This window comes from Typopeltis vanoorti, chromosome 25, assembly GCF_054136105.1.
Source record: "Typopeltis vanoorti isolate ZY-2024b chromosome 25, IOZ_Tvanoo_1.0, whole genome shotgun sequence".
Lineage (NCBI taxonomy): Eukaryota > Metazoa > Arthropoda > Arachnida > Uropygi > Thelyphonidae > Typopeltis > Typopeltis vanoorti.
Window position 1 is genome coordinate 26,890,744 of NC_143573.1, and position 26,983 is coordinate 26,917,726.

Sequence of the window (26,983 nt, forward strand, 5' to 3'; positions counted from 1 at the left end):
TTAAATTAATCATTTAATAACGAAAAATGAAACTATAAAAAACGGATTATGAACTTCTTTGATGAACATTTTATCTTGTAAAAGAAAGTTGTTCGTTGGTGACGAGCACTAAAAAATTATAAAAATAAATATATTGCAGTAGGTAAAAGTTCGTGGATATAAAAAGAGTTGATTATATTCAAAGTGTTGGATTTGTTTATACAAATAGTACAAATAACTGAACGTGAAAGTAAAATTCCAGGTTCTCTTATTTTTTTAACTTAATTTTATTTTATTAAATACTAATGTATTTAATAAAATACATTAAATTAATCATTTAATAACGAAAAATGAAACTATAAAAAACGGATTATGAACTTCTTTGATGAACATTTTATCTTGTAAAAGAAAGTTGTTCGTTGGTGACGAGCACTAAAAAATTATAAAAATAAATATATTGCAGTAGGTAAAAGTTCGTGGATATAAAAAGAGTTGATTATATTCAAAGTGTTGGATTTGTTTATACAAATAGTACAAATAACTGAACGTGAAAGTAAAATTCCAGGTTCTCTTATTTTTTTAACTTAATTTTATTTATTCATTTTTTTAAACTATAATGGTGTCCAAAATACAAACCGGTGAGTTTTGAGATAATGGATCATCAAGATATCGGAGGAAATAGGGAGGATGACTTGAATTGTCGGTACCATCAATTAGGGAGAAATTCGACTTGCTGTAACTCCATTTCTGAGTTCCACCACTTTTATTCCATGGAGATATTCAAAAGACAAAGAAATCTAAAGCGTTAAATCCATCGGGATAAAAATGTGCCCTCTGAAAATTGAGAAAAATATTTTAAAAAGTTGTTCGGAATTATAATCAAATGTCTGTTAATTACGTGAGTTCTTCTGGAGGGTGTGCCTGTTTTGTGCTATAAAAATCAGTTTCTAAGAGAAATGCCAATAGGCATGATTTTTTCTTCTTCTTTTCCTCCATATACACACTTCTGAGGAAGAAAAGAAGATATCTCGTTCAATCGATTTAGACTAAAGGACCAAAATTTTTTTACAATAAACAATTTGTCAGATAAATTATCTGTTGTTTATTATACATATATACCCTGTGACGGACCTTTTGAGCCTAACACAAAGGGAAGATGAAATATATATAATTTGATAAAAATGTCAAAATATATTTTTTTTATTATTATTTGGTATTCCATGAGTTTCCAGCCATCAGACAAAAATGGAGGGAATAGCGGGATCTCATCCTTCTCAAATATCTCCGGAAGTCTCAGGCTTCAGAAAAATTCGCAATGTATAGAAGTGGCATCGTCAGAATCATCACTAATTATTTTTGACATGGCTTAATATCCTGTGAAAAGTTCAGCTCAATCAAACACATGCGAGGTGGGCAGGGCCGGCTCTACCGACGGTGAAAGACGTGCTTTTGCACGGGGCGACAAGTTTTTTTTTGGGGGGGGGTGGAAAAGTTGGCATAAACTATACAAAATAAGGGAGAAGGTGCGACAAAATATGCTACTGCACGGGGCGACTATACGAAAAATAAGGGAGAAGGAGCGGCAAAATATGCTAAAGCACGGGGCGACCCTGGAGGTGGGGGAATACAGTGGGTGTATTCTTCATAGTTTTTAACCGATTTCAACAAGTCATTCCTCGAACACTTTTATTTGTAACTATAATGTAAATAAATAAATGATATTTCATAAAAACATCTCATTATGTTTAAAAAAAAAAAGCGAAGTATTAAGGAAACATGAATTCTGCTGCAATTTCAAAGTGGCTAACTGGTTCGTGTTATTGTTTAATTGTTGAGAATGTAAATTTCACCTGAAATTCAAGCAGTACCATAATTGCAGTAACACTGACTATTAAAAATACTGTCAGAATACTACCGCTTCTAAATTACAGGCAATCTCTTAATTCCTACATACTAACTCTCTCTCACTCCCTCTTTACAAATGAGATTTTTTATGAAGCAGAATAATCCTCAGCATGTGTCAACATAATGCAATACAAAACAATAATTACAAAAAGTTAATTTTAACGTATTGAACTGAAATCAGTTTCTGTAATAATTATTGTTTAAATGTAAAATATCCTTAATATGGCATATAACATTCAAAAGAGATAATCCAAATTAATTTCGAAGATCGGAATAGTATGAGTATTAAAACAATATGCTTAATGCTCAGTTGGAATTCTTCAATGGTAAAATAATGGAATTCTATCAATACTCAGGAGTGGAAATCGCCTAAAACTTGGGTGAACGGATAGTTATATAATTTTAACATGATTTTGCCACTGATGCCATCTGTTCGTTCCCCTAATTTTCTCAGTACTCTCCTATCTGTGGCCCTTAATGTGTGATTAAGTGTGCCATTTCTAATCCAGCCCTCAGATCCATAACTAAAAAGTGGTTTGAACACTGTCTGTATATTGCTAGTTTCGTGATTTGGCTAATTTCTCACCAATTCCACTTATAAATTCATGCAACTGGCATACCAGTTTTACTTATTCTATTGTCCATTTCCAAATTTAATTTTCCATCTTTGCTAAAAATAGTGCCTAAATAGGAGAAATATTTTACTTGCTCTTCTACAGATTCTCCATTCAGAATGTAGCTGAAGTTTTCTATGTTCCTGCTTATTTCATAGTTTTGGTCTTTTTATTGCAGATTTTCATGCCAAATTTGTTACAGCTGTTGAATGCTGGAGCCTTGCACCAGATGTGTTTAGGAGAACAATATGATAAAGCAGAGAGCTAAGTTTGATATCTCCAATTCTAATATCAGGCTTTAATGCCACTTTCTTTCATAATGCGATCCATATAGATGAAATACATCAAACCAACTTCCTGCATTTCGTTCAATTCTGGTTGCTGACTTCAAATTAAATATAGACTGTGTATTGTTCTATATAATGTTCCATTTATCTCCCATATAATTGTAGCATTTTGAAAAGCTTTTCTCTGGGCATCTCCTCATATGCTATTTCCTTATCTACAATCCGTAATTATAGATCCTTATCATATCTTCATGATTTCTCAACTATTTGATGTAAAGTGAAGATGTGAACTTGACAACCTCTATTTTTTCGTTCTTTCTTTATTATTATTATTTTTTTTTTATTATTTTTTTTTTTTTATGTGGCTCTCACCCACGAAAGGTTATTTGTTTATCTATAGTACATTTTGTACCGGGGGAAGAGCTAAAGTTTTTTTTTTTTTCTCAGTGGAAGTGGCGTTTGCACTCCACGACGCTTGACCGCACGAAGAAAGACTTGGGTTCATATCTAGTTGCCGACTAGAGGAACATTTCTAAGCCTTTTTTTTTTTTTTTTTTTTCGACCGGTTTCCGAGTTAGTCGATCTCTGGCAAGGGCAAGCGAGTTTTTTTCTCCTGGAAATTCAAGAAAATCGATTGTGGAATCCATACTATTTTCAGATATTTAAAATATTGTGTTAGGGTTAGGGAGCACGAGATGACGGCGCTTGTTAGCCGCCTCTTCACTGTGTGCCGAAATTAGTAATAGCCCTGGGTGTAACTAATTTCGTAGCCTATCTCTGATTGGCTACCAAGTTAAGGAGATTGAACTATACTTTTGAACTATATATTGAACGATAATGTATTCCCACTCAGCCTCCAGAAGTTAGATAGGCTAAAATGGCCTCACATACTCCTTATATGGGAATAAAAGGAGTTAGTTGATTTAGTAGGGAAACCCTACTCTAGAGACCAAATACAGAACATTTTCAAACCACTTCAGGCATCCAATGAGTGAGCCGGTGTGCGATGCAATTCATTTCCTACCTAGAGATAAACACAAACATTCATGACCACTGCAGGATTCGAATGCGCAGCCTGTTTCTTGAAGAGCGGTACGCTAACCACTCGGCCAACATTTTTCAGACTGAACCCAGCTTATTCTTCTCCAAGTTTCTCTTCCACAATTTCTCTCAACCTCTTTTCGAGTATGCTTACATAAATCTTACCTGGAATACTTAGTAGAGAAATTCCTCTGTAATTCTCATATTCAGCTTTATTCCCTTTTTAAAGATGGTAACTATGGGAGCTCTACTCCAATCGTCTGGAATTTGACTTCTGATCAGCTCCTCTGAATTATGTAGTGCAATCACTGCAAAACTTTTATACCTCCATACTTAAGCATTTCTAGTTGAATATCCACTCCAGCTGCCTTTCCGCATTTCAAGTTTTTGATACGTACTCCTGTTTGCATTCCTCTTCCAAATTTTCTACAACTATTCTGCCATTGCTTATTTCGTTTAACAGTCTTTCAAAGTAATTACTCTAGGCATCTAGGATATCCTAAACTTATATAAATATTATTTCTGGAAATTTTTCTATGCTACTCCTCTAAATTAATATTAATTTTATCGCTATTTTTCTTTAGGAGCGCCCCTTGGATAATGTCATTGGCTTTGTACACAATTTTTTAAAGCATTATTGATATTGTTCAGTTATCTACGTCTCTAAAATATAAGGAATAATTTTGGACATACCCTTGGAGGATGTTCTTCTTTTTGAACAAGTATCAGGTGTATAACAATAAGCATTTATGTATCACTGCTGAAGTATGACAGAAAGGAAAGGGGGGGGGGGAGTTATGTGGAGATAGAAAAATGTAGGAGCTAGAATTGTGGATAAAATAAAAGATGTGGATTAAAAATCAAGTTTCCAAGTGTGGGCTGTAAATTCTTTGGGAAGAAGGTAAAAGATAGATTACTTTTAGGAGAAAGGAGGACAGAGTACAATGAATCAAGATTAGGAGCGAGAGTAACGGGTTGTGAGCCGTTTCGACTGAGTGTCGTCCGTTTCCTAAGCTTGTTTTGATGTTACCTTTAACATCTCTGATTCCTTTTACAGTACTTTTCATTCCATTTCTAATATTTATTTTTTAATCCTTGAGTTATTGGACAGGGATCTGTTAAATCATTTTGTATTTTAACCTGTGCTTCGGAATTTTCCATGTAAGTCTTTACTAGCTTATCTGGTATTACAAAGTATCATAATCTCCAAAACATTTGTCACCTTCCAGATATTTATATTTTCTATATTCTTGCCGAAGTCTTCCATTAACTTTTGTTTAGCTATTCTTAAACATAGCTTAGTTCTCTTTACATTAGTTCTTTGTTCTCTGTATTCTTTTAGAGCATCTGTCGATTTATTTCTTAAGCAATTTTGGTATGCTTTCTTCTTGTCAAGGACTGCTTCTTTAACGTCGTGTCCACCACATACCTCACTAGCTGAATCAATGTTTTCTTCAGAGCTTGCAACTGAAACTACAAATTGTTTCGTTTCTTTCTTCAACGATGTTTGCATAGTTGAGTCTACGGTTTACTTGTAAAAGCTGCTCAACTTGAGTTCTTTTTAAAACTTTCGTACATACAGTTCTTTTCAATGTGATATTCATTTTTTATACTACTATGAACTAAGTGCTAACCACTTTCAAATCCTCTGTACTCTTACATCCTGAACCAGCATAAAGATATCACTATCAACAATGACATAGTCAATGGGGATTTTTTTTTTCTTGTGTCTTCTGTCCATATGAACTTGTGCACATCTTTATTTTGGAACATAGTAATGACCAATCCGTATTCTGAGCAGATTTCCAGCGGATACCGTTATTAGCTTTGCCCTTTTCTCCAATTCCTACATGCCTGGTGGGATTCATTTCCTATCCAGCCGTTTAAATATCCAACAATGACTACTTTTTTTTTTCTTTTTTTTTTTTTCAGCTTCCTCTTCTTCTGCAGCTTCTCCCACTTAAGTGGGGTCACTGTTTGTAATGAGTCTCCTCCACACTTTCCTGTCTTGGGCTGTCACCACATCCAAGTTCTTCATCTTCAAGTTCTCTTCTACCAGCTCCCTCCATCTCTTCTTTGGCCGCCCACGCTTCCGCCTTCCTTGCACATCCATCTGCATGACCCTTCTTCCCACATATTCGTCCTCCCTCCTCATCACATGACCAAACCATCTCAACCTTGCCTCCTGTATTTTTGCTCCTAAGTTCGTAACTTTCACTGTTCCCCTGACATAGTCATTTCTCAGATGATCCTTTCAGGTCACACCGCACATCCACCTAAGCATTCTCATCTCTGCTACTTCCATCCTGCTGATGTTATTTTTCCTCAGGGCTACAGTTTCTATAGCATATGTCATAGCTGGCCTCACTACTGTCCTATAAATTTTGCCTTTCAGATTGATCGGCACCCTCTTATCACATAACACTCCAGCCATCTCCCTCCAGTTCCTCCAACCCACTTGTATCCTGCATCCCACTTCCTTCTCAGCTCCTCCATCTTCTTCCACTGTTGAACCTAAGTATCTAAAATCTCTCACCTTCCTGATGACATTTCCTTCCAGCTCCAGATCTGTCTCCTGGCTGCTGCCCACTGCGCAACACATATACTCTGTCTTACTTCTGCTCAGTCTCATACCTCTCTCTTCCAGTACTTTTCTCCATCTTTCCAGTTTAGTTCCCGCTTCTTCTCTTGAATCTACACACAACAAGATGTCATCTGCATACAACATTGTCCAAGGCGCATCTTCTCTCACCTCTTCTGTTACCACCTCCATCACAATATTAAACAGAAACGGACTTAATGCTGACCCTTGATGCAAGCCAACTGTTACTTGAAAACTTTGTCTGTCCCAAACAGGTCCGAACACTTGTCTTCACATTTCTGTACATTTCCTGCACCAACCTGACATATTTCTCCGGCGCCTTCTTCTCCCTCAGACACCTCCAGACTTCTTGCCTTGGCACGCTATCGTATGCTTTCTCCAGATCAATAAATACCAGATGTAGCTCCCTTTGTTTCTCTCGATATTTTTCCATCATCTGCCGTAACCCAAAGATAGCATCTGTTGCTGATCTACCAGGCATGAATCCAAATTGTTCCTTTGCAATCTCCACCTCCTTCCTCAATCTACCATGAAGAACCTTTTCTAGGATCTTCATTGTGTGGGACATCAACTTTATTCCTCTGTAATTTTTACAGTCTTGTGCATCCCCTTTACCTGTAGATGGGGACAAAAGTACTCTCCCTCCATTCCTCGGGTATATTTTCCTGTTGGCAAACTTTCATGAACAGGTCCCACAGCAGGTCAATTCCCTCTTCTCCCAGTGCCTTCCATGCCTCCACTGGAATTCTGTCGAGGCCCACCGATTTTTCATTCCTCATCCTCTTCGTGGCCTCCGTCACTTCCACTCTACTGATGTTCTGCACCATCCCCTCAGAAGGCTGCCCATCTCCTCTGAGAGTCCTTGCATTTTCCTCATTCAAAAGTCCCTCAAAGTATATTTTCCATCTGTTTCATATGTCCACATCCCTCCATAATACTCTTCCTTCAGCATCTTTGATCTGCCTCACATGTAAGATGTCCTTTGCTGCTTTATTTCTACATTTCGCTAGTTGGTAAATTTTTCTCTGTCCTTCCTTTGTTTCTAATTGATCATATAGATCTTGATATGCCATGGCCTTCACCTGTGCCACAACTCTCTTGGCTTCTTGCTTTCTCTCTTTGTACACCTCTCTGTCCTCTTCCACTCTTGACTCATCCCACTTCTGCTTTGCCTTCCTCTTAGCTGTCACTGCCACTTGTACATCATTATTCCACCACCAACCCTTCTTCTGCTCTCTAAACTTTCCAGATGTCTCACCAAGCACCTCGATTGCACAGCTCAGGATTACTTTTGAATTATGTTTCCACCAATCCTGCACACTTTCCAGTACATCCGAAATCCTCTCTAACACCCTCTCCCTGAAACGATTCCTCACACTCTCCTCTTTTAAGCGAAACCACTTAATTGTCTTCATCCCACGGAATCCAGAAGTTCTTATCTTCGATCTTATTTTAAAGTCTGCGCACAGCAGTCGGTGTTGCTGTGCCACTTGATCTGTTGGAATTACTTTACAATTTGTCACAACCTTAAGATGTTTTCTTCTAGTCAAAATGTAGTCAATTTGTGAGCTGTTGTTACCACTCCTAAATGTTATCAAATGTTCTTCCCTCTTGTAGAAAAACGAGTTCACAATTGCCAGATCAAACGCTACTGCAAAGTCCACAACCCTCTCTCCTTCCTGGTTCATCATTCCCACTCCATGGCCACCATGCACCCTTTCACAGTCTCTATTCTGTCTTCCTATATGTCCGTTCAAGTCTCCTCCGATAATCACCATCTCATTTTCTTCCAATTCCCTCATTTCTTCATCTAACACGTTCCAGAACTCATCTTTTTCCTCTGCTGTACAACCAACTTGCGGGGCATATACAAATAATACGACCACCCGCTCTTCTCGAAGACCCAATTTCATTCGCATGATCCTGTCATTCCTTCTACCCACTTCCAGTACTTTGCCCTTCATTCTGCCACACACCACAATTCCTACACCATTTCTTCCCTCGTTATTCGCTCCAGAGTAGAACAATTTATATCCATCTCCCAGTTCCTTTGCCTTTCCCCCCTTCCACCTTGTCTCCTGCACACATAAAATGTCCAACTTCCTCTTCCTCATCATGTCTGCCACCTCTCTTCTCCTTCCAGTCATGCTTCCAACATTCAGTGTTCCCACTTGCAACATCCTGTCCACCTGCTGGACTCGCTTCTTTAACCGCACCCGCCCTTGATGCGGTAGCCCTCGTCCATTTCTCGCAGCTGTAGGGCGATGTGGCTGCGCGTCGCTTAAGGGGGTATGCGCTAGCTCTTATATCATTTTCTCTTCGACTCATAATCATAGTTTGAGCTGGCATTTTTCAGCTTCCTAATAATTCGAAAAATTCCTGTACTCTTCTGTGGGACCATATAGGCACAAATAATCATTTTGCTCACATAACTCTAATTGAAACGGCCTTCCAATCAAGAAATTTAAAAAGTTCATGTTTGGTGTTGAATGATATTTAATTGTATAATAAATTATACAATGAAAAATATATAAAATAAATAATGTAATATAGTAAACACATCTTGATACTTGCTCACCGCTTAAATGTCATCTGTATATTCGTTCTGCACATTTATTAGAGTGTCTTTAATATCTACCGGTAACAATCGGATAATGTATTCCAAAGCTAAGTTAAAAAGTATTGAAACTAGACCATCACCTTGCTTTTACTGTGCGACCACAGATGCGAGACCACTCGACACGTCTGCGCATGTCAGAATAAGGCGAATTTATTCCCATAATAGGGTAATCGATGCGTTTCGTGGGATGAGTGTTTATTATTATACGTTGGAAAATTAGCTTTTCTTTTATTAGTTTTTAAAGTGGTAACTATTTTGCTTGTACAACAGTTGGAAAAATTACGCATAAAGCACGTGATTTCGTGTTGGTAACGAATTTGTACATCGCCTTATTTCTTTCTGTCCTTCAACATATATCGGCCCTTCTTGGCACATTGCCAGCCAAGGGTCTCGGATCTCTGGTCGGACAGTAATCCTCGAGTTATTCCGGGATCTATTAAATCATTTTGTATAAAAACCTGTACTTTGGAATTTTCCATAAGTCTTTAATAGTACTATTTGGTATTACAAAGTGTCATAATCACATATAATTTTTATTGTTTTAATGCTGTTATATTGTCTTGTTGGAAATCAACAAAAATCTGATGACTACTTATATCTAATTCCCAAAATTTCCCTAATAATAATTTAATGATATGTATCCGATGAAGCAGGTGGTGAACCAATCATGATTACGGTTAGAATAATGGATCAAATGTGGATTTTCCTTTCCTGGACCTTCTTTAGTAGACACTAATTATTTAAATAAAAAGAGCTAATAAGCTTCATTTCGGCGATATAAACAATATTTTAAATTAAGGGGATATAAAATCCACATTGTTTTAAAACCGAATAAGAAACTCAAAGATTGGAATCAGAGAGTTTCATGCCGAATATAGTAAACTATAAAGTATCGGCGATCACTAGCGTGAGCTAATGCAAGTGACCCTAGTACGTAGTACAATATCGGACAACTCGTTGCAAAGGTGGGGAAAGTTCAGATCGCTATTCTTAGGTATTTTCCATAATGTAAAAACACATTTCCTAGGAAATGTATGCTGTTATTACATTATGGAGGGCACTAATTATAATTTCCATAAATGGGCTTAATCTGTTATTCAAAATAGATAAATACTTTGTAGGTTATACATAAAGAGAAATATTGCACTTCTAAATTGATTTCTGCCAACTGTTTTTCGTCATTCTTATGTATCAGGTAGAGCAAACTCTTTCTCAATTCTTTTAACATTGGCTCTTTCTTCCATGTGCAGTTAAAATAAATTCATATATTTTGTCTTCTAGTTTCTTGACTAGAGCTTTCAGTAACTTTGCAGGTTTGTTGTTTCAGAACGAATGTATTATATCGCCAAGCTCTTGACTTGATGTTAGCTTTACAGAATCATCTTCTTCAATAATAGCTGGTAAATAATTTTGAGTTGCAGAGGTAATGTTCTGATTCGATAATTCATGGAAATATTCTCTCCATCCGTTTTTTACTTCTTTTTTTTTTGTTAACATGTTTCCTTGTCCATCTCCTTATTCCTTTAATTTGCTTAATTATATTATAAACTTGTCTAAGATAGCCTCTGTTCTTAATTTCTTGTGCTTTTGTCGTATATCATATCATTAATAAAAGACAATGGGATGAGTTTGACGGCTTACTTTTCTATCCCTTCTTTCTTTCCTTCTTTAATTCTAGCTGATCTTGCAGCAAATTCTTTGCATATTTTATTTCCCGCTTGAGCACATTCTTCATCAAACCAATCGCTTTTCTTTCGCTTATTTTCGTATCCCAGATTTTTTTTTCTACAATATTCAAAATCCCTTGTTTAATATGTCCAGCTTCTTCTCTGTCTTGTTCTACATCCATATTTCCGGTCTTTATATTTTCTTTAATTTCGTCCTGGAAATTGATCTTTAATTTCTATAAGCTTCTGCAAGTTAGTGGTCTTTCATTTCTTTCTTGTCTCTTCACTTATATTTTAGATTCTGCACCTATACTTAATTTTGACCAGATAATGAATTGAATCGCAGCAAGCTCCTCTACACATCTTTACTATGTCCGAAAGATTTGCGAGGAAGTCTGTTGTAGAATAGAACGAGAGTGGCAGAAACTTATTGGTGATCACTGCTAGGTCTCCAGATAGTGAAGAAGCTGGCCGTTAACGACCCTCCTCCATTCCTTCGAGAGTAACGAGGTGAGGATAATGGGACGAGTTTCATGGCTGACTTTTCTCTCCGTTTTTTAGGAACGATCAGGATAAAGTTTTTTTTTTTTCATGCTTGATTCCGTCTAGTAGACACATGCAGCTGAATTGCATGCATAAAATTACGAACAAATATGAAATCTCCTATAAAAAGGGAGTTAGACAGGGATGCCATTTCACCTAAATTATTTACAGCAGCCCTAAAAGAAAGTTAAAAATATGAATGGGAAAAATAGAGGAATTATAGTAAATGGGAAAGATCTAAATCACCTACGATTTGCGGATGGAATTGTTCTTTTAGGAAACTCCGCAGCAGAACTTCTACAAATGATCAATGAACTGAATGAAGAAAGTAAAAAAGAAAAGATTAAATATAAACAAAAGGCAAAACAAAAATAATGTATAATACATTGCCAAAAAGCCTGTACAAATGGAATACCAGTAAACATAACCTCATGTGTTTACCTATGACAAAAGATCATAGTAGAGAGAGAGAGGCTGTAAAAAAAGAAATTATACATAGAATTCAACTTGGTTGGTAGCCTTTGGAAAACCCTGTAAAGCACTCAAAGGAAACATCACAATCCCCTTAACAGAAAAATATTGACTGTATACTTCTGGTCATGACATATGGAAGTGAAACTGCGACTTAAAAAATGCCCAACAACGTTAAAAGATCCAAATGGCAATGGTCATGTTGTATTACAAGAAGTTACACTCAAAAATAGAGAAAGTTGATCTTTGAATGGTATCCCAGAGATGGAAAGAGAGAAAATCAAAGAAGCAATGGGATGATAAGATTAAAGAGATGGCTGGAACTCGGTGTATAAAAAGGCTCAAGGACTGAATGGAGTACTTTGGAGGAGGCCTTCGTCCAGCAGTCGACAGACAATGACTGAAGAAGAAGATAGTCGATAAAGGATGGGTGTTAATTCTGGGGCAATGTCATCTGGACCAGAAGAACACATATTTTGAGCAGTTCTAGGTATAGTATGCGATTCCGTCTGAATCACCTATACAGGAATCGGAGTGAAAGGTTAATGACAAGAGGTCTCTACCTTATCATCTGGTGATGTAACCATGGCAGCATTAGGTATTACCATCGATTACTACAAACTACTACCAAATCTTTTTAATGGCGGTTTAATGTCTGTGAGGGGGAAAACAGCATATCATAGACTGAGTAATCACCCCAGAGACCAAACTGATATGTAATGGTAAATTCGTTGCATGGTTTGTGTATTATTTAAAAAAAAAAAAAAAAAGCGAGGGCCAGAGAGTTTCATCTGCTCCCTTTGAGGAATGAACATGTGTAAAGAACAGACGAAACGCTCTAGCCCTAGCTTTTTCTCCCCCCTTTAAATTAGTCATCTGAAATCTGACTTCATAACTATCTATGATTTTGAAAACTTCATGCGAGAGAGTACAAAAAATAATGGTTCTCTCTCCCTGTCTCATATTCTAAACGTTAACTGGCGTCTGTCTGAAACAGAGCGAGTTCTTCGGCCGATGGTCATTTTTTTTTTTTTTTAAGTTTACATCTGTAAAACAATACCGATCCTGGCTAACTGATCATTTCAAAAGGTATCCGCGCCCATCTTCATGCTCCTGAACAAAACAGACCGAATTTTGTATGACAAATTTAAAACATTCCAAAACAGATTCAATGTATATCTTCGTTTAGTTAACACCAGACTTGCAACAATGATTTTGACGATGCTGCAACGTATTATGTGCAAAATTTTTACCACTTTTAAAAGTAGTTTTTAGGTGATTTGAAATAAAATAAATTAATTAAAAAAAAAAAGGCAGCATTTTTTTTTTTTTTTCAAATGACACATTGTCAATTTCAAGTCAAGTACACCAATAGTGATATGTTTATGAAGAGAGAAAGTGATTACTCATGTAAGTTTGCCGGCAAAGGTTGGTCGATTGGTAGAGCCTCTGCTACTAATGGCTCAGTTAAGTAAGTTTGAGCGCGGTTAGTAGTTGGAAGGGGGCACACTCTCCCTCGATGAGTCTTTGGACTCCCTGGAGGTGTCAAAAATAATAATAATAATAATAATAATAAGTTTTAAAACAACAGGAGATGCACAAGGTAACAAGTTATTTCGAGACTAGACTAGGACGGATTTTATTGAAATTTAGCATTTTTATATCTGCCACTTCCGAAAGCTTGTAAACCTACAGCACATTAAGGATTTTTTAAAATTGTATTATTTTTACATGGTCTGGAAATCTGGATCTAGAAACCAAACATGGCATCTCTTCGAGCAACTTCAGGCCTGTGAGCCCACCATCCCACCAATAAGAGAGGACGGTGGTCTCACAACGTGATGAAATAATCTCCCACCAAATAACATTCACAAATATCTATGCCCATCGCGGGATTCGAATCCCCTGTTGGTTGGAGAGCAGGCACGTTAACCACTCGGCAAATATTGCCCATAACTTCCTTTTTTGTAATTCTTTAAAAAAAATAAAAAAGTTATTTTAGTACTTGTATTACGTAAGAACGTATTAGTCCTCTGTTGATCTGCATGAGAGCACAGGATACCTACCATTAAAAATGCTATATGTGTTCGGTTGCAATTTGGAATCCTTACAAAAATTTATCTAACTATTACAATATTCGCATAAATCGGCCCATTTAAGAATGCCCAACGATGCAAATATAGAATTATATATATTACGTTTAATTCTGCTCTAGTCTAGTTAATGAACTAATAACATTTTAGATTTAGAATATGTATAAGACGATGTCTGTGAAGTTGAATGTCGGTTTTAATCAGTTCAGTATTATTAAGCAAATAATTTGAACTGATATAATTCCTCACTGACTGGATGGCAAAGACGGGCTAGAACAACCAATCACAACTAGATATAATACACCGGTCTCATAGCCTTAGTTGATTCAGACGTAATCCAAACCAATGCAGCTTGCAATTTAATGAAATTTGGTATTTTGGATCTCTGTTAAATATTGTCTATCTAATCGTTTCAAATTTGGAAACGATCAGACGCGGACCACTTTGCAACAGCAAAAATAAGCCAAAAGAAACATACATTCTTTTCACACTTGTCCTCTTATTTTGATAAACTACGCAGTACTCAAATGAGTCGCGCTTCAGGAGTTTTCATAATTAATGTCATAAACAATGATCTCTTTACCATTTCCCAGTGGGGTAATAATAATAATAATAATCCAGTAAATTTCAATGCTACGAAAGCATAGTGCTATCTTATTTCATGTAAGAAAAAAGTCCCGTCATTTCTGTCTTCAATATTCAGATCTTCACTTACGAGCAAATCTCTCTTCTTGGGCTGACATATGCCGTGTAGCCTTTCCTGAGAACAGCACATCCTTGGCTTCCAAAAAAAAAAGCCCAGGCTAGGAAGGTGACTAGTACAGTGAAGAGATGAAAAAATAGAATATGAGAGCAGACATGCTACAATCGAAGAAGAATCCCAAGGAGCATTTTCACTACTTGGATAGTAAGAGGAAAAATTATTGTGGACTTATTACCATACTGGATAGAGATGGTAATAGTGTGATCAAGGCAGATGACATAGTTCAACTATTTAGTGATCACTTTATTAGGATTTTCCATCCCGGAAGCAGAACTTTATTTTCCTATAGGAAATTGAGGGATGAAGGATCAGAAGTAAATGAAGAGGATGTATTCTGAATACTGAGTGAACTAAGGAGTGTAAGATAGTGCAATTGCATAACAGTGGTGGGGTAGAATGAAGGTTTCAAATTATACAGTTTGTATTTCTTTTGTAGTTGCTAATATTTTGGAAAAAATTTGGTAAAACTTGTATACATAATTGGACAGATGAGGGTAATATAATTTAGACAGCAAGGCTAAGGAACACTCACTCTTTTTAAGTAATCTGGTTGCCTCTAATAATAGTGTAACAAGAGCAGCGGATGAGGGTAAAGCATATGGTGTCATATTTTTTGAATTTTCAACATTTAACAGAATGCCATGTGACAAGTTGGTATTTAAGATGCAACATATGGTATGGATATGAAATCAGTGGAGCCGACTGATAAATGGTTTTATGATAAATGAGATATGAGAGTTGATATTTTGGATGCTTTGTACTCATTTGGTGGAGTTATACTGGAAGAAAACAAGGTATCTTGGGCTGATTGGGGATAAATATCCGAAGTTCAGAGGATTTGTTAAACTATATTATATTACAAAAATTGTGAAGACAATCCAGAGAAAGAAATGCTTACATTGATTTGCAGAGATAAAAGGGTGGTAGTACCACTGTATAAAGCTCTGGTCAAACCGCATCTGGATTATTGTGCTTAGATCTAGTGAGGATCTGAATACAAAATAACCTTGGAGAGGGGATAACAAAATGATATCAAGATTGTACAGTGTTGGTTATGAGGACAGAGTGAAGGCATGCAAACTACAGAGTTGGTGGACAGGAGATGAAGGAAAGGAATGTGTTTGAAACATTTGAGCTGTTGTCGAAAGGTATTTATTGGACAGACATTGGGGAGGAGTGCACTCCCTGAGAAGTGGTGTAGGTGCAAATGGCAGATGAGTTCAAGAAAGAAGTAGACTGTGTTGTCTACGATGGGACCTCCCACGATGAGTCTTGTGACTCCATGGAGGTCAGGAATAATAATAAAAACTGTCTTCTTCTGTTCTAAACACTACTTCTCACTTAAACAACTCTTCCTGACATTACATGAATCTCAACCTTACCCAACCTTAGAATACTGTTCTCATATTCGGAGTGATGCGCCAGTTCCTAAAGCTGCTATCCAAAAGAAGACAACTGCTTAATAGATAACCTCCCCTCCCTGCTTTCTCACAGACGCCTTTTTATCATTTTCTCAGAGATATTTAGTTTTTGAATTATGCTTTTTCTATTTTCATGGACAATGCTCCAAAAAAACTAGCCACCACGATTCCTCACTTTCCATCCAGTTCAGTTTAAAATTTATGAAACTGTTCTCATCTCCTAAATTTCTTTTTCCTGCCATTTATTTCTTCTTGTCTTCTCCCAGGGAAAAGAGAACATTCTCTCTTTTCCTTTACCATTTTATTTGGCACTATTGTGTTGAGGATTTTCTTTAGTGTGCAGGGTAAAAAAGTAAAGAAATAAAGCTAAATTAAAGCGGTGTGAAATACTAAAAGTTTCAATGGCAGAGTCCACAAAGATTTTCAACTTTTGGAAAGAACAGTTTCAGTATTGCATAAGTTTAAAAGAATGCCAAAGGATCTATGTATTTGCCTTTTATTAATGATTTTGATTCAGGGTTTCATTACCTTTACAACTATTTCAAGCTGTTGGTTCACAAAGAGAAACCAGGAACATGTACATCTCATGTCGGAAAATAAGGTCTTCCATAAATGAAGTATTTACGGAAGACCTCAATCGGTGTTAAATGTTATTTTAATAATCTTAGTTTGTTATATGTTATGGATATGTCCAGTGAATATTTAAATATCAATGACATGAACATACACTACTTATATATATATATCAGATTCAAGAAAATTCAAAGACATGATTTTCAATTCTCACAAATGTAGAACTTGAATTTCCATAAATATTCTGCCTCTTATTGAAACCTCCAAAATCATGGGATTTATTATAGGTTGCCTTATCAACCATAATAATAATCATGAAACTGTACCTTAAACTTATTTACCGTTTTTCCTACTTGCTGTGCACTTTGGTACAACCACAATAAACCCTCTATATGTGGCAGTTTAGTATCATGTGTCTACAAATCCTGGTCTCGATACTAAATACAGTACTCTTCAAGAAATTTCACACCTTTAACAAAGAAGCTACTACATTCCTAGAAGAATAAGAAAGGTAATGAACAGCCCCAGGAGGAGTATAAAAGCAATCTGAGAAGAACGAAATTGAGTCAATGTGAAAAAGGCAAAATCAGACTATAAAAAAGAGTTTGAACAGGCCAAGAAAAACTGAGATTTTATTTTTTTTATGCGGCAAGTGGACTCATGTCAATTGTGTGAAAATCGAAGAACTGGCACTTAAACTCCTAAGCACCCTCAGCCAGCCACTGTCACGTATGCCTCCCCCACCATTAAACAACTCCTAAACCTCTAAACTTTCTTCCAGAAAACTGACACCATTGAAAAAACGCTCGAAGAAATCCATGATCAGCGTTAGAAGTTAACATGCTTACTCAAACAACGCTAGCAAGCTTCGCAATCTCATTGCTTCATCAGTTCAAGTCACAATGCAGGTAGTAAATAAGAAGTACAACGCCATCATCCTGAACTTCCATTTGGAAGCCGAAGCAATGCTAAATGACGACATTTGCAGGATCACTGAACGATGCAATTTCGACTCGAAGAAAATCGTCAGGTGTCACCGTTTCGAGACCACGATCTCACGGAGAAACGGAACGTGAAACGAAAGTGACCTGCAATATTCGACAAGCTGATCGGCATTCATATCAACTGTGAGTAGCAAATCGGAAGGCACCAGACCAGCATCACGTGTACGAACCCGGCCAGTCTGACCTATGCATAGAACGACAGCAATTAAGAAAAGAGCTTGAAAAGAAACATGGATAATCAATTAGAAAGAAGGGATGCCAATGAAAAAATCAAATACTGTAAACAACCAGTATGAAAGCCTAATCCCAAACCCTGAATAGGAAACGTGTGGGACATATGTAGTAAAAAAAAAATTTCAAAGAACCTTCTAGATCCATTTCACAAATATATATGGCCTCAGTTCTAACCTCAATGATGTTCACTTCCACCTTCAATCTGCAAAACCTCACCTACTCTTCCTGACAGAAACTCAAATCTCAGCTGAGACTATTTTTAAAATCAGCATCAGCTGTGAAGAATTCCCCCAACTTCAACAAGCATACTGCCTTAATTGGCCAAAGATCTGGGATACAGTTATTCTGAGACCAAATATAGCCAGACTCTCCAAATTAACTTGTTGATTAACTGGCCTTAGAGGACACTAGTTCTTTTTCCATCACATGGAGCCGAGTCCAGCGAGTTGCTGAAGGTCAAGAAAACATTGAAGATGACACCGAACAGAATGTTGCGAAAATTAATGAAATTGTCTGCAATGATTGCTGAATAAGCATGCAGTTAACCAACATTATTACCTCGAGGTTCTGGCCAAGCTGAGAGAATGAGTGAGGAAGAAGAGACCCGATCTGTTGGAAGAACAAGGCTTGGATTCAGCATCAGAACAACACTCCAGCCCACAATGCACTGTCTGTAAAGCAGTATCTGGCTGATAAGAAAATCCCAGTGTTGAACCATCCACCTTACTCGCCAGACTTAGCTCCATGCCATGTGACTTTTACCTTTTTTCAAAGTTGAAATCTGCATTGAAGGGCACCCATTTTCAGTCAGTGGATAAGGTAAAGGAGAAAACGGCAGTGCTACTGAAGCAGATAACACCTGATGGCTTGCAGCGTTGCTTCCAACAATGGAAAATTCGTATGCAACAGTGTATAGATAGAAGAGCAGGAAGTATGTTGAAAGGGATAACAATTAAGTTGTACAATTGTAATAATAAACCACATTTTTGCAACCAGTCTCGTTATTTAAGAGCCACACCTCGTATATGTATCCAATATCCAACAACTTTCTGGTGATGTAAAACTTGTTCTCGTATGTGGAGAACAAGTTCCCCATAGGAGAATGTTCCCATTCCATGGCATTGCCTATTCCAATCCCCTTCAAGAACACATTTAAGTAGGTCTTAAATAATGTTGGTGACATAACATCCTTACTTTAGTCCTTTGCTTGTTGTAAATTCTTATGAAAGTGTGTCCCCAATTTTTAGAGTCAAACTAGATTACTGATATAGCCTCTATACCATTTCTATAATTCCTTCATCTACACCAACTGTCTTCAATACTTGCCACATTCTCATGCTTAGGAGAGTGTCACAGGCTTTCCCAAAGATACACAAAAATCAAATGAAGTACTTTATTCTTAGCAACCATTTTCTGGGATATCTGTCATAAGGAAAATACATTATCCATATAGGATCTTCCTGCATTAAAAACAGACTAGTATTTAAAAATAGATACATAAGCTGCCACGTTTGTAAAGATTAAATATGGAAACCAAAACTTACATGAAATAATTTTAATAGATGTAGAATTTCCTCCTTGTATCTTGTACATCGACAATGGAACACAAAATACAGATAACAGAAGTATTTTTAAAAAGTACACTATAGCATAAGTAAGACAGCAAATGATCGCAAAAGTCCTAAAAAATTTAAAATAAAAATACAAAGATAAAAATTGCACACACAAATATACCAAGACAATAATTAGGAATTTACAGAAGATTGATACAATAATATTTCCCATAAATGAAATAACCAAAGTCCTTCTGACTGTTTAAAAGTAAATGTACAGAGGACTCACCTTACAGCTCTTTTTGATTAACCATTCTACAAGGAAACTGTTTCTGTGCAAAAGTTCTATTATTTTTTCTTTTTTTTTTTCCAAAGTACCCAATGTCTGAGATAGCACATTCAGTTAGGCCAGTCAGGTTCATGGCACTGGATATAAAATTTATATTCCTCATGATGGGCAACTGCTGATCTACCAGACTGCCCGAAGTAAGGCAAGCTTCCTCCACTCAGCTTTCCAGGTGTCAACTAGATCCCTTACTACTGTGGCTTCTCTTACTTCAGACAGTCTTGGAGATCTGTTGTGAGAAGCTTTTACACAAAAGTGAATTCTTTGCAGAATGGTTATACAAAGAACGCTGCAAGGCATTTAAACATCATTCCAATTTAAACAGATTGGATGGCCTTCGGTTATCCTCTTTAAGGGGGGGAAAAATTATTGCATGAATCTTCTGTAAATTCCTAATTTATGTGTGTTTTTAATTTAATTAGGAATTTGTTGACAGCTTGCTAATTACTAGCACTTTTGAAAAATAACTTTGTTATCTCCATTTTTTAAATGTGTTCCATTGCCAACGTACTGAAGATACTTTAGATACTAAAGCAAAAATTTACATCTATTAAAATTATTTCAAATAAGTTTTAGTTTCTGTATTTAATTTTTACAAATAAAAACAGACTGTTCATCTAGAATTACTGGGAAATACCCCAAATTCAATTCTATCTCTGAAGTGTGATATATTATTAGACCATGAGGCAATGAATGCGAAACAACTGAAAAGAAAAAAGATGGTGTAAATGAAAGAAATGGAAATGAAACAAAAGCTAGTGAAACTGAGGGAGTGAAAGAATGTAGAAGCAAAAGTGATAAGGGAGCAAAAGAAAGTACGAATGAGGAAATGTAAGCAAGATGCAGCAGAACAAAAGGTAACGAGACTGCGGGAGCGACAGAGAGTGAAATTGTCAGAATGCAAGATTTGATGAAAGTTATTGAAAATGAAAACTGAAATGAGGAATATGCAGAGTGAAATTAGATGTTTAGTGGAAACTAATGAAAGTGTGCAAAAGAATAGATTGAAATAAAAAAGAGTAAAAGAGGTGACGAGTGATTCCAGGATAGCAGTGTATGGAGATTCCATAGTTAGTGAATTAGTTAATGACAGAGTCCATAAGGTCCACTATCCAGAAGGGAAAATGAACAGAAAAATTCGGGCATTGAACATGATGAAGAAAAAGCAATAGAATTAGTGGTGGTTGTGGGATTAAATGATCTAAGTGGACATAAAGAGCATGTAAGGAGTATAATAATAATAATAAATTCCATATACTATCATCCTGTAACAACCTATAGAACTGAGTAAGCAGATGATCTGTCCCATATTCAGCTCCAAGAAACACTCTCATATCTTGCATTATTGCCATTCTCTCTTGCCTGGTTATAGCCCAATCAAACACTGATTTTGGACCTCTAATTGATTAATTAAGTCAATGTTAACATACATATTTTTGTGTTGATAATAAACATTTAACACTTGACACTTCCCATTTTCACACACCTGAATCAGCCCATGTCCACTGTTATTAACATAATCTTCCTCACAACTCCTCCACACACATTAATTATCACTCCACCTAACTTGACTATAAGGTCTCCTAATAATAACAATAATCTGCATCCACTTACTGATTCAATCATTTCTCTTAGGTCTTCAAAATACTCTTCCTTTTTATCAAATGAGACATTTTCATATGCGGCATAAAATCCAGAAATTAAAAATACCAAACCACAACTTCTAAAAAGACTTTTATAAACCTTTAATTTACTTCTTTCCAACTTTTTGCTTGTTTTTTTTTCCCATGGTTTTATATGAGGATAGATACTCCAAATTTTAGACCTTTTACTTTTATCCAATCCACTCTACATGTGTAAATATTTACCTAATATCTCATAACCCTCTCTTTTCTTTCTGTAAGGACCATAACAGTTATATCTATTTTTTTCGTTTTTTTTTTTAATTTCCTCATTACATTTATTCTTTGGATCAACATAAAGAATTCTCCATTTCTTGCAAAGTTGTCACCAAGAAGATCCACCAATATTTCATTCTTTCTTTCTTCTTCTCCCCCCCCCCCTGAGATGTGTAATAATATTTTAACCCAAACAGAGGGAATGGCCTGTCACAGAACATCCATCTTGTTAAACCAAGGGGAAAGAAAAAAACATCAACAGATTCCATCTCTCCTGACCTGTGCATATACACATCACATCAATTTGCTATAGATTTCTCAACCTCTAACGAGCAGGGGTAATATAAAAGAAAAACATTCCGATTGTGTATCAAAATCCTAAATTACATTGGTCCATCCAGTTAAATGATGACTTATCTCTGACATCATTCCAGTCACCTGTTCCACTAAATTGGACACCACCATTTGTCTACTTTTCCTTAAGTCTGTAAATACATGTGTGGATGCTTAAGGTTCAACGCCAAATAACTAGGAGGAGACATCCACATCACCTTTCAGGAATGCAGAAAACTGAATGGAGCTACTGAACTAATGTCCAATCCTCACCTTTAGTGTGTGCTGTTAAGAGGCATCTACTGGGGACTGAATGAATGATGGGTTGGCAATTTGAGACTTAGCCAACCAAACAGTACTCTCCATTGGCTTCAACAGCAAATGCATATTATGGTACAACATAATGAGATTTCATGCTGGCTGGAGCATCACCAAGTTAAACAAGATTCCCCTGCTGTTTTTATCAGGTAACTAGGGCACATAGTGAAAAATCAACTAAAGGAACAAAGCTCAACATTCAGAAGAAAAAGAATAAACCTGGCAACAGAACTAAAGATAGGAACCATCAATTTCAGGAGTATTAATGGAAAGGAAATTAAACTTGCAGAAGAACTGGAAAAGTACCACATAGACACAAATGGCATTACTAAGACAAAGACTGGTGAGATCTTAGTAATAATGATCAGGCAATAAAGATCAAGGAAAGGAAGGAGTAGCTATCGCTACTCCTTCCTTTCCTTCAACACCAAACATGAAGATAAACTTCTTGATTGGAAGGCAGTTTCAAGTAGAATAATGTGGGCACATTTCAAAATGGGGAAATGGACAATGAAACTTATTTGTGCCTATTGTCCCACTTTCAGAAGGAGAAGGTTCTTCTAAGAAAGAAGTGGAGGAATTTTATGAGTCATAGGAATATGCAGCTGACATAAAGAAAATGGAAAAGTAGTCCCTAGATATCTAAACAGCAGAGTGGGAAATAAATCCCATCAAATATATAGGAACACGTTAGAAAAATTTAGAGAAAAGGGCAAACCTATTAATAATGTAAGTATTTGCTGAATTTCTGCTCGGAACACAGACCAGTAATTACTAACCATGTTCCAACATAAAGATGTGCACAAGTTCACATAGAGAGAACAGACAAGAAATTTAAAAAAAAAAAGCCTCATTGACTACATCATTGTTGATAGTGATATCTTCATGCTGATTCAACATACATGACTGTACAGAGGATTTCAAATTGGAACTGACCATTACTTGGTTATAAATAGGACAAAAAAAGAATATCACATATAACATTGAAAAGAATAGGATGTTGGAAAGTTTTAAAAAGAATTAAAGTTGAACAGCTTTTACAGATAAACTTTACATCCAACTACAGTATACAAACATTATTGAAGAAAATATAAAGTAGACTGAAAACAAGATCCAAACCTTGGCATCTTAATGGCAAATAGAGGTTGTCAAGAAAACATTGATTGATTCAGCAAGGAAGGTATGTGGTGAAGTGGTCTGAAAAGACAGACAAACAAACAGACAAAAAGAACACCATGGTGGACACAAGGTGTTAAAGAAGCTGTCCTGGAAAAGAAGAAAGAATATGAAACATTCCTAGCAAAATAAGTCAGCAGATGCCCTAAAAGAAATGTAAGAGAGCTAAGCTATGTGCAAAAGTAGCTAAACAAAAGTCATGGGAAGACTCTGGTAAGAATATAGAAAACAAATATCAGGAAGATGGTAAAGTGTCCTGGAGACTGTTGAAAAAGGTTAGAAATATAGGAAAGAATACTGTAAAAGGGATCAAAGATAATAAACGCAACATAAAAAGTGAAGATAAGAATATCCCAAGAGGATTTGAATAAGCTAGACAGATGGGTAAATGAATGGGTATATCAGTTTAATGCAGCAAAATGTAAGGTTTTGAGGTTTGGGACACATCGATGGGACTCTGCATACTCTATTGGAGGAGCTATACTGGAGGAAGTAGGAGAGACAAGAGATCTGGGGTTGATGTTGATAGAAACCTGAAATTTATGGGACATGTTGCAAAGGTGGTGAAGGTAACACAGAGGACTGCTGCTATAATGAGAAGGACACTGACCTGCAGAGATAAAATGGTTATCATTCCGTTGTATAAGACTCTGATTAGACCACACTTAGAATATGATTCTCAGATCTGGTCCCCAGGATTTGAAGGGGATAAATTAACTGTGGAAAGGGTACAAAGGCAGATAACAAAGATGGTTTCAGGACCATACAATGTTAGTTATGAGGATTGGCTGAGGGAATGTGGATTGCAGAGTTTGGTAGATAGAAGAACGAGAGGTGATATAATTCAGACTTTTAAACTGTCGAGAGGTGGTCACTGGGGAGTTCTTTTGCTTCATTGAACAGCTGAAAGGAGAGATGACAAGGGGCCATCCCTGTAAATTACGAAAGGAAACTGTGAGCAAGAGGGTGAGGAATGGTTTCTTTGCATGGAAGGTGGTTGAACCATGGAATGCATTGCCTGATAGAGTGGTAAGAGCGAGAACGGTCAATGAGTTTAAGAAGTGGTATGATAGACATTGTGTTTCCTAGGACGGACCTCCCACAATGAGTCTTGATAGACTTTGGGTTTCTTAGGAAGGACCACCCACGATGAGTCTTTTGACTCCATGGAGACCTGAATAATAATAATAATAAATGTCTGGAATAATTACTTTGAAAGACTGTTAAACAAAGCAAGCAGTTATTTTGAGGCAGAAAATGCCATCAAAAACTTAAAATGTGGAAAGGCAGCTAGAGTAGATGATATTCGACCAAAATGCTTAAGTATGGAGATATAAAAGTTTAGCAGTGGCTGCATTGCATAATTCAGAAGGCCTGGTCAGAAGGTTGAATTCCAGATTATTGGAGAAGAGCTCTTATAGCACCCATCTTTAAAATGGGAAATAAAACAATGTGAGAATTACAGAGGTATTTCCTTACTGAGTGTTCCTGGTAAGATTTATGCAAGCATACTTGAAAAGAGATTGAGAAAAATTGTGGAAGAAAAAATTGAAAGAACAAGCTGGATTCAGGCTAAACAGAGGCTGTTAGGATCAGATTTTCATTTTATGACAAATAGTTGAGAAATCATGGGAATATTATAAAGATCTCTACTTAAGTTTTGTAGATATGGAAAAAAGGTATACAATGAAGTGCCCAGGAAAAAGCTTTAAAAAACACTACAATTATATGAGGTAAATGGAACTTTATGCAAGGCAATAATGTTTATATTTAAGTTGTAACTCAGCAGTTAGAATTGAAGGAAATACAGGAAGATGGTTTGATGTAAAATCAATACAAGACAGAGTGTTCGAACCAATTTTTAAGTTATGGATCTGAGAGTTAGGTTAGAAATAAAGCACTTGATCAAAGACTAGAGACCACAGATATGAAGGTTCTGAGAAAAATTAGGGATGTGAAGAGTTGGCATCATGGCAGAATCATATTGAAAATTAAGACATTAGAAAGGAGGTTGGCATTGTTAGAATTCAGCAATGTTTATGCAAAGCTAATCTAAGGTAGCATGGCCACTTAAATAGAATGGGTGAGAAAAGGTTAGCAAAATAGGTGTTTGATGGCAGGAAAGAGACACAAAGGAAGACCAAGGTTTAGGTAACTGAATCAGTCAGAAGTACCTTAGAATCATGAAATGCACGATATGACAATATTGAAGTGCTGACAAGCAATAGACTAATTTGGAGATAAATTATGGATAGTAGATGAATAATAATATAAACTTAATATGTAGTGCTGTCATAGTAGCCTGAACATCCCTTGATGGTACTTATCAGGAAATTGATGGTGATCAAATGCATGTGTAACTGATGTTTGCTGTTCACTATAGCCTCTTGTATATGAGGAGTGATAATTTCACTTCTTGAAAAAGCAATTTAAATTATTCTGTCTTTAAAGTGGGAAATAGATAGAAATTTAAATAATATTTATCCATCCAAGTAAAACTTATATACAGACCCTTACGAAGTTGAAATATATTCACTGTATATGAGTCATCATCATCAATTTCTTGATATTATCCCTAAGAGATGTTCATGTTATTGTAACAGCACTACATTATTAAGTTCACATTATTATTAATCTCCTATCAAACATTTTCCTCCAAATCAATCTATTACTTGTGAGCACTCCAATATTGTCATGTCTAACATTTAGTGTTTCTAAAGCACTTCTGACTGAATCAATCCACCTAGACCTTGGTCTTCCTCTGGGTCTCTTTCCTGTCATGTTGGCATCAAACATGTTTTGCTAACCTTTTTTCACCCATTCTATTTAACTGACCACACCACCTTACATTAGCTTTGCTGACACATTCTTGAATGCTAATCATGTTAAGTTCCTTTTTTAATATCTTCATTTTTAATATGATTCTACCATTGATGCCATCGGTTCACTCCCCTAATTTTTCAAAGAACCCTCATAGCTGTAGTATTTAGTCTTATCAAGTGCTTTATTTTTAACCCAAATTTTCAGATCCATAACTTAAAACTAGTTTTAACACTTTTTACTGAAATAAAGAGCAAAAGGCTTCATTTTTATGCTTCTGATTTTTGTTTCCTACTTCTTTAAGAAACTTTCATAGTTTCTACATTCAGATTTGAAATAATGCTGGATTTAATATACACTTGATTTATATAAGTATGCATCGTCAAAATGAAGTCTTCTGGCTCTTTATTTTAATAAATACTTTACACACTGACCAAGTGTTTACTTCCAAAAAAATGCACCTTTCTGACACTTCAAGTTCCTTAGTACTGAACGAGAGCTTTTGCGATCTTAAGGTTTCTGCCTGGTCTCTCAAGGGAACCAACCAATTCGAAACAGCTATCAGGCCAGTGAAACCTTATCAAAATGGACCAATATAAGACAAATATACAGATGCTTGGGCGGCGGCTTTGTCTTCTATATGATCTGCACTAGGGCAACTCTTAAATGCTTGCGAGTGTATTCCTATAAGCACTCTGGTGAACTTCTTTACGAAACTTTCA

The 26,983-nt window shown here is 36.2% G+C and overlaps 1 protein-coding gene across 1 annotated transcript in view; it reads right to left on the bottom strand.

The window, feature by feature from the left end:
• The window catches only part of Glut4EF (Glucose transporter 4 enhancer factor), a 332,547-nt gene that overhangs the window by 287,226 nt on the left and 18,338 nt on the right, over positions 1-26,983 (bottom strand). The window lies entirely within an intron of this gene.